Raw genomic sequence first — 8,965 nt, forward strand, 5'->3', positions numbered from 1 at the left:
GAGGAGGAGAAAACTAAAAAAAATTCTTTACTGGTGCTCTGTTCTCTCCTTCTTAAAAGTTTCATATCATGCCACCAGCACTGATTCTAAATACTTTAGAGAAACTTGGATGATACTGAAAACTTTTATAAGAATATTTATAACATATCAAGCTAAATACCTTTTTTATTAGTGAGCGAGAGAGAGAGAGAGACAGAGAGAGAGAGGAAGAACAAGCATGAGTGAGAGACAGGGGCAGAGGAAGAGAGAAAGAATCTTAAGCAGCCCCATGCTTAGCACAGAGCCCGACATGGGCTCAATCCCATGACCCTGGGATCATAAGGTGAGCTGAAATCACGAATTGGGCGCTCAATTAATTGAGCCATCACCCCAAACTAAATACTTTTTATCTTCATAACTAAAAGCCACACGACTCACACTGAATTTAGTCACTGTCACTGAGAGCAAGTGATTTGCCAGACATTAATAATACAAAAGAAAATAAGATCTTATTCCTAATTGAAAGGAGAATAGACCTAACAGAGGAGAAAGAAATAAATTAATGGTGTATTTCTCGTATGTTATATTTCAGATGTATAAAGAAAGTACTGTGTTTGGAGATGATTTAGGCAGAGAATTGAAGTGAGGTCAGGGAAATCTCCTAAGGGGTAAAATGTGTCTTAAAAAGCTATTATAGTTTTATAGATTAGGGAATAGGTTGTTAACTTCAGGTACCATCAATACAACTAGCGTTGGCTGGTTTGAAATTTGATAATTGAAAGAATAGTTGGGTAGTGGAAAAGTAAGGTTGGAAAGATAGTTAGGGACCAAATAATAAAAAGTCTTATATGCTATGTAGTTAATATTCTGTCACATCATAGCATTGTCACATGCTTAACTCAAGAGTGAAGGAAAATGGCAGATATGGCTTACTATATTTCTTTTGATCAATTTCCTTTATGAGATTAATTTTTCTTATAAAATCAGTGGGCTGTGGCCTTATTTAATTTTTAAGAAGTTCACCGTTTTTTCTAACAGAGGTGTAATTGAACAATAAGAAAAATAATTTCTTTGCCTCACGGTGTTTTAGAACTGGAAGGAACTACAAAAGAGGTTATGGATTGTCCTTCCCTTGAGAAATTCGAGACTAAGAGTATCTTCTCCTGTTAGAAAGGCTTTGAGGAAAGCTGACTGGAGATAGGTTAATGAACACGGTTAGTGGAATGACCTTACTGGGTCCTCCAACTAAACATTTCAGTGATTCTGTGATTTTTAGAGAGTTGCAAACAAGCTTTGCAAGTTTATGATAAAATTTGCAAAGCAGCTTATGGTTTGAAAGGATTAGTGGGGCTCTGTGAGTCCATGGATTAGCCTTTATGTTTTAATGTACCTGCCCTCACAGACAGAAATGACACTGCTCCTTCAGCTTCAATAGGCTATGCACTGTCAGTTATATTTCTAGTTCTGGCAATACTGAATTCTTTATTATTCAGCCAGGCCTATCGTGGTCAAGGTCATACATAGTGTTGCCAGCTGGCAAATATAGAAAAAGGTGAAGTCAATTGACCTTATAGGAGATGATTAAAAATAAGTTCATAAAGGCATAGAATCTTTGAATGGGAAATTGCCTGAAGGTCACTTAGTTAAAGCTCCAGTTAGATTCAGGAATCTGCTCCAGGTCTCATCTGATCTAACTTTAGGAGGATGAGATAGTACAGAGAGTCTTCACTGGGAATTCCTTAAGACAATCTGTGTGCTTGCTCAAACACATGGCGGTGTTATTTCTAGTCAACTTTTGGAACAAATGTCTTAGCTCTCCTAAAGAAGAAAACTAGCAGGCAAAAGGAAGAAATACTAAGAAGAAGAAAGGTAACTATAAAAAAAACAACAACATTATGCAGACTTAATTACTAGCCCTCAAGGACACTAATATCCAAGAGGGTGATATATTTAGCAGAGACACAGATATTCAAGGGATTAAAATTGGTACCAGAATCACTCAGGTTTGTCCATGGATGCCCATGTTGACGTTCAACACAGTAAGGACACTGATTCCTACTTCAGATCCACCACCATCTTCAAAGACATGAAGGAGAGGAAAGGAGCCCTGTCATCCATACTTTTAAGAGGTCTGCATGTCTGTGAAGCAGAGGTATTAATCCCTATGTACACTGGAGCCCCAAACTCCCTCACATCTAACTACTCATGTGTATCATGAAGCTGTAGGTCAGAAGAGTAACCATTTATAAAACATGCTTGAGTTATTATGAGAGGCTGTTGCTTCCCAGGGAAGTGCTCTTTGGTAATTAACCCTAATAGAAATATACTTGGTGATAGTAGTCTCTTCCCATTCTTGTTAAAAATGGCTCACAAACCTTCACAGGAATCTGTAATGATATATGTAACTTGTTGATAGGAATGCATTATTAATCAGGTTCTTCTCTGGTTCATTTACTTCTTATCTGAAGAGGGTACAGGGGCCTAGGATCTAAAGATCCTTTGATATCAGACAAATGAAAATTGTACACATTCTAGTTGGATATTATTTTGACACATACTTTTATTTCCTCTGCTGCTTAATTACAAATTGTATCCCTAGTGTTGTATAGCACTAAAGTTGACAAATCATAGAGATTCTTGAAGGCTTACAACACCCTCCATTCTTTAGCCTTTCTCAAACACACTGGATCTCATGTTTAGCCAATTCATAAATAGATGCCTGAAGAGTTTTGCATTCTGGATTTCGGAAGGATCTGGTTTTCTTACATATGTAAGTGAATGTTTGATAAGATAGTGCATCTTCATACTTGCAGCAATCAAAATTTAAAAAATATTGTCTATATTGTTTTGAGATTGGGACAATATTCATCTGTTTCCATTTTGTTTTTACTTGTGTTTCATTTGGATGGCTGAAATGCACGTTTTGTCCTGTATTCTCCCACTAAATGACCAGGAGATCATCAGTTGAATTTTAATAGGAAAAGAAATTAATTAGGCATTGTGCCAACTGCAGAACATTGGCGACATAACAGTGGTATTCATGAGGTTTTTTGTGCTATACATGGGTTCTAGCACTGGTAATAAGAAAAGTTGTAAAGTCTTCTCATACTATACATAATTAACACATACTAATCAAGGGAAAAAGGACACAAATGGGCTAATCTGACAGAAAGGGGCATGGATCCTTGGTGAGAAAGATCAGAAATTGTTATAGATCCCTTGCCTTTTCCCCAGCTGCCACATCTTAGATGGAAAGGCTGTGAGTAATAGAAGAATTTCCAAATGCCATAGTATTAGAGCTTGATTCAAGGGATTCTTTAAAAAATGAGAAAAATTAGAATCAGGGGAAATTTGTAATTTAATTTGGAAAATGGTTGAGATGCATATACACTTTTTATCAAACAATTCATTGCTACCTTTGAAGTGAAAAATCTGCACCAATAGTTTGAGACAGTTTTATGGTGGAATTTGCCTGATAAAGTTACTTTTTTCCCCCCTAAATAACCTTTTCTATGACACTACTTGGTTATAAATTATTTTGACCTCTACAGAACACACTTCAGCCTGCAGCGTAGTGTTTGGGGGATCTGTATGGAAGATGGTGTCAAGGTAACTGCAGAAGGAGGAAGCTCCATTGCCAGCAGCTGATTCAGTAATCTCCAGACAGATTCATGGTTCGCGAATCAATCGCCAAGAACTCAGGACCACTTGGCTGGGAATAAGAGTGGCTGTCATAGGTTCAATGACAGGCATCTGTTACGTCTCTCAGAGAGCAGTATCGTTCAGGGTTCAGTGTTTTCATCCTTCATGTATTTCCAGACTTGAAGGAAAATGTTAAATTGGGTTGAATTGGAGGAATATTTAACAGTAATCATGACCTTGTCATTTCCTATCAATATTGCTGATATAAACAGTACTATTTCACCACACTGGTAATGATATTCTAATAGATAAATTGTGATGTGCCTATAAGACTACTTTCCTAACCAAATCTGTTATATATTAGTCAGAATTAGTAGTATATCGGCTGGATTGTTTGACTGTAAGAAATAGAAACCTACTGTAGTTAACTTAGACTATAAGCAATTTATTAGTAACATGGTGGACAGCCTTTAAAGAATGAAAGAAAATATAAACACTCAATACTCAAAAGAAAAAACAGAGTAGTCCTTTGGAATAGCTGATTGACCCAGCTTTGTCAGTTCACAACTTCCCCATCATGGAGGGAATACACTTGTTGATTTTGACTCCCAAGATCACTTGCAATATGGTAGAAGTAGTTTCCTAAATGAAAACTAAGGTGCTTCTATCAAAAGAAAGAGGAATATATGCTGGAAATAAAAAATAACACATGTCCACTATTTAAACCTGTAACTGCAATTCTTAATTAGCTTCTTTCTGTGAAGAAAATTTGACATTTACCTTCATTTTTTAATGATCAATTTAATTTAATCTTTTAAAATTTAAATCCAAGTTAGTTAACTTATAGTGTAATAATGGTTTCAGGAATAGAATTTAGTGATTCATCACTTCCATATAACACCCAGTGTTCATTCCAACAAATTCTCTCTTTAATGCCCATCATTCATTTAGACCACTTCCCATGTAACGCTCCTCAAGCAACCCTCAGCTTGTTCTCTGTATTTGAGTCTCTTATGGTTGGCCTCCTTCTCTGTTTTTATCCTATTTTTCCTTCACTTCTCCTGTGTTTGTTGTGTTTCTTAAATTCCACATAAGATTGAGATCATATGATATTTGTCCTTTTCTAACTGACTTATTTCATGCTTAGCATAATACACTCTAGTTCTATCCATGTTGTTGCAAACAGCAAGATTTCGTTCTTTTTGATGGCTGAGTAATATTCCATCGTGTGTGTGATTGTGTGTGTGTGTGTGTGACACATCTTTATTCATTCATCAGTCAGCGGACATTTGGGCTCTTTCCATATTTGGCTATTGTTGATAGTGCAGCTAAAAACATTGGAGTATTGGAGTGCATGTACCTCTTTGAATTATTTTTGCATCCTTTGGATAAATACCTAGAGGTGTAATTGCAGGGTAATAGGAGAATTTTATTTTCAATTTTTTTGGAGAAAACCTCCATAATGTTTTCCAGAGTGGCTGCACCAGTTTGCATTCCCACCAATAGTGCAAAAGTGTTTCCTTCTCCGCATTCTCGCCAACATCTGTTGTTTTCTTGTGTTGTTAATTTTAGCCATTATGACAGATGTAAGGTGATACCTCCTTATGGTTTTGATTTGTATTTTGATGATGATGAGTGATATTAAATATCTCTTCATGTGTCTGTCAGCCATCTGGATGTCTTTGGAAAAGTGTCTGTTCATCTACTGGCCATTTCTTCACTGGATTATTTGTTTTTTGGGTGTTGAGTTTGATAAGTTCTTCATATATTTTGGATACTAACACTTCATCTGATACGTCATTGGCAAATATCTTCTCCCATTCTGTCAGTTGCATTTTAGTTTTGTTGATTGTTTCCTTCACTACAGCTGCTTTTTTTATCTAGATGAGGTCCCAATAATTCATTTTTATTTTTGTTTCCCTTGCCTCCATAGACATATCTAGTAAGAAGTTTCTGTGGCTGAGATATAAGGGGTTTCCTCCTATTTTCTCCTCTAGGATTTTGATGGTTTTCTGTCTTACATTTAGATCCTTCATCCATTTTGAATTTATTTTTGTATATGGTGTAAGAAAGTGGTCTAGGTTCATTCTGCATGTCGCTGTCCAGTTTTCCCAATGTGATTTGCTGAAGAGACTGTTTCCCATTGGATATACTTTTCTGCTTTGCTGAAGGTTAGTTGGCCATACATTTGTGGGTCCATTTTTGGGTCCTCTATTCTATTCTGTTGATCTATGTGCCTGTTTTTGTGCTAGTACCACACTGTCTTGATGACTGAAGCTTTGTAATACAGCTTGAAATCCAGAATTGTGGTGCCTCCAGGTCTGGTTTTCTTTTTCAACACTACTTTGGCTATTCAGGGTCTTTTCTGGTTACACACGACATTTTATTATTGTTTATTCTAGCTCTGTGAAGAATGTTGGTGTTATTTTGACAAGGAATGCACTGAATATGTATATTGGCTTGGGTGGTATTGACATTTTAACAATATTTGTTCTTCTAATCCATGAGCATGGAATCTTTCTGCATTTCTTTATGTCTTCAATTTCTTTCACAAGCTTTCTATAGTTTTCAGTGTACATATTTTTAACCTCTTTGTTTAGGTTTATTTCTAGGCATCTTATGGCTTTGAGAGCAGGAAATGGGATCAGTATTTTGATGTATCTTTCTGCTGCTTCATTATTGGTGTATAGAAATGCTACCAATTTCTGTATGTTGATTTTATATCCTGTGATGTTGCTGAATTCATGTATCAATTCTAGCAGTTTTTTGGTGGAATCATCTTGGTTTTCCACATTGAGTATCATGTATTATGCAAACAGTGAAAGTTTGACTTCTTCCATGCCAATTTGTATGTCTTGTATTTCTTTTTGTTGTCTGATTGCTGAGGCTAAGACTTCCAGTACTGTGTTGAAGAATAGTGATGAGAGTGAACATCCCTGTCATAGTCCTGACCTTAGGAGGAAAGATTTCAGCTTTTCCCCATTGAGGATTATATTTCTTGAGAGTTTTAATCAAGAAATGATGCCACATTTTGTTAAATGCTTTTTCTGCATATTTTGAGGGGAATCATATGGTTCTTATCTTTTTTTAATGTGATGTGTTACATTGATTTATTTGTGGATATTGAACCAGCCTTGCAGTCCATGAATAAATCCTGTTTGATTGTGGTGAGTAATTCTTTTAATTTATTGTTGGATTTTATTTGCTAGTATCTTGTTGAGAATATTTTCATGTTCATCAAAGAAATTGGATTGCAATTCTCCTTTTTCGTGGGGTTTTTGTCTGGTTTTGCAATCAAGGTAATGGTGGCGTCATAGAAGGAATGTGGAAGTTTTCCCTCCATTCCTACTTTTTTTTGGAACAACTTCAAAATAAAAGGTAGTAACTTCTTTAAATGTTTGGTAGAATTCCCCTGGGAAGACATCCAGCCCTGGAATTTGGTTTGTTGGAAGATTTTTGATTACTGACTCAATTTATTTACTGGTTATGGGTCTTATGCCATGCATATTTTCAGACCACAATGCTATTAAACTTGAAATCAACCACAATAAAAATTTGGAAAGACCACACATACTTGGAGGTTAAAGAGCATCCTACTGAGCAATGAATGGGTTAACCAAGAAATTAAAGAGGAAATAAAAAAGTACAGGGAAAGTAATGAAAATGAAAACACAGCAGTCCAAAACCTTTGGATGCAGGAAAGACAGTCATAAGAGGGAAGTATATGGCAATCCATGTCTTCCTGAAGAAGGAAGAAATGTCTCAAGTCGTCATAGCGGGGTATTGGGAAAAGTTTTCAATTAGCAATAATCGCGCCTTGGGTAAACTTCATTGGCTACAATACTGCCACTGTGCAAAGTTAGGAAGAAATGTTTCAAATACACAGCCTAACCTTACACCTAAAGGAGCTGCAAAAAAAAAAAAAAAAAAAAAAAAAAAAAAAAAAAAAAAAAAAAAAAAAAAAAAAAAAAAAAAAAAAAAAAAAAAAAACCTAGCAATTAAAGTCCAAAACAATCAGAAGGGAAATAATGAAGATTAGATCAGAAATCAATGATATCAGAATAAAACAAAAGACAAAGAACAGTAGAACAGATCAACAAAACTAGGAGCTGTTTCTTTGAAAGAATTAACAAAATTGATGAACCCCTAGCCAGATTTATCAAAAAGAAAAACAAAAGGACTCAAATAAATAAAATCACAAATGAAAGAGTAGAGATCACAACCAACACAGCAGAAATACAAACAATAATAAGAGCATATTATGAGCAATTACATGCCAACAGATTGGGCAATCTGGAAGAAATGAATAAATTCCTAGAAACATATCAACTATCAAAACTGGAACAGGAAGAAATAGAAAATTTGACATTTATCTCTTTACTAGAACATTCATTCACTCATTCATTCATTCAGTCACGAAACATGTGAATGCTTATTTTTGCCAGATCTTATGCTAGTCTTTGAACTGTGAAAAAGAGAGATGTAGCCCCCACTGTATAGGATACATATATCTCCTACAGAGATATAGTCTCTCTTTACTAAGTACTGTCACTGGGTACCATCAAATAAGACTTTCTTAAGTGGAATGATCAAAAATGTTTCAGGTAGCACCTTTATCGTCAATTAATTCTAACTGGCAGTTACTGGGTTATCAGTATAGGTTTTAGGAATAGGATAATAATTTAAATAAAAATGTCTTGAAAGAAAATTAATCTATTGGTGGTCCGAAGAACAAACTCATTGGTTGTAGGGAGAAGCAGAGGAGGCTGAGAGACCAATTAATTACCAAAGACTTATCAGCTGCTTTCCTTCTAATAAGATACAGAAAAAAAAAAAGAAAAATAATAAAGTATTAACATTTATTTATTGAGGTCTTCAGTGATTTATATATGTAAATTTACTCTTTCCCACATTGTTTTTTCCTTATTACTAGATTAGGGAAATACAGGTACGGTCATTGAGGTAGAGAAAAGTTTGCCCTAAATTGTTTATCAAGTGAGGGAAGAGGTAGAATCAACATAGCTTAACTTACCAGTACTTTGTTTCTTTAACATTCTTTAACCATTTAACTATTGATAAATGGAGAAGATTAAAAGGATGTGTAATGCAGAAGGATGAGATATTAGTGAATAAGTTTTATATTTTTGAGTGGGACTAACTATGGAGGATGATAGTTGGGTTTCTCTATCTCAAAGACAGATCTCAATTAGTAGTAATATTGCCTTGTATCCTTTGTAGTATAAATATTAACAGGCATTTATCAATCAGGATTTTGTTACAGAGTTATTCAAATTAACTTTATTTTTAGCAGTGGAGAATTAGATAAAATGCCTCTGATCTTCTG

General features: G+C 35.1%; 1 pseudogene; it reads right to left on the minus strand.

Annotated features, from left to right (window-relative positions):
• Positions 1-7,359: 7,359 nt before the first annotated feature.
• Positions 7,360-7,482, minus strand: LOC120227284 (annotated as a pseudogene).
• Positions 7,483-8,965: the final 1,483 nt, after the last annotated feature.

The sequence above is a fragment of the Hyaena hyaena genome, unplaced genomic scaffold (genome assembly GCF_003009895.1).
Source record: "Hyaena hyaena isolate Hyena2069 unplaced genomic scaffold, ASM300989v1 scaffold_2146, whole genome shotgun sequence".
Classification (NCBI taxonomy): domain Eukaryota; kingdom Metazoa; phylum Chordata; class Mammalia; order Carnivora; family Hyaenidae; genus Hyaena; species Hyaena hyaena.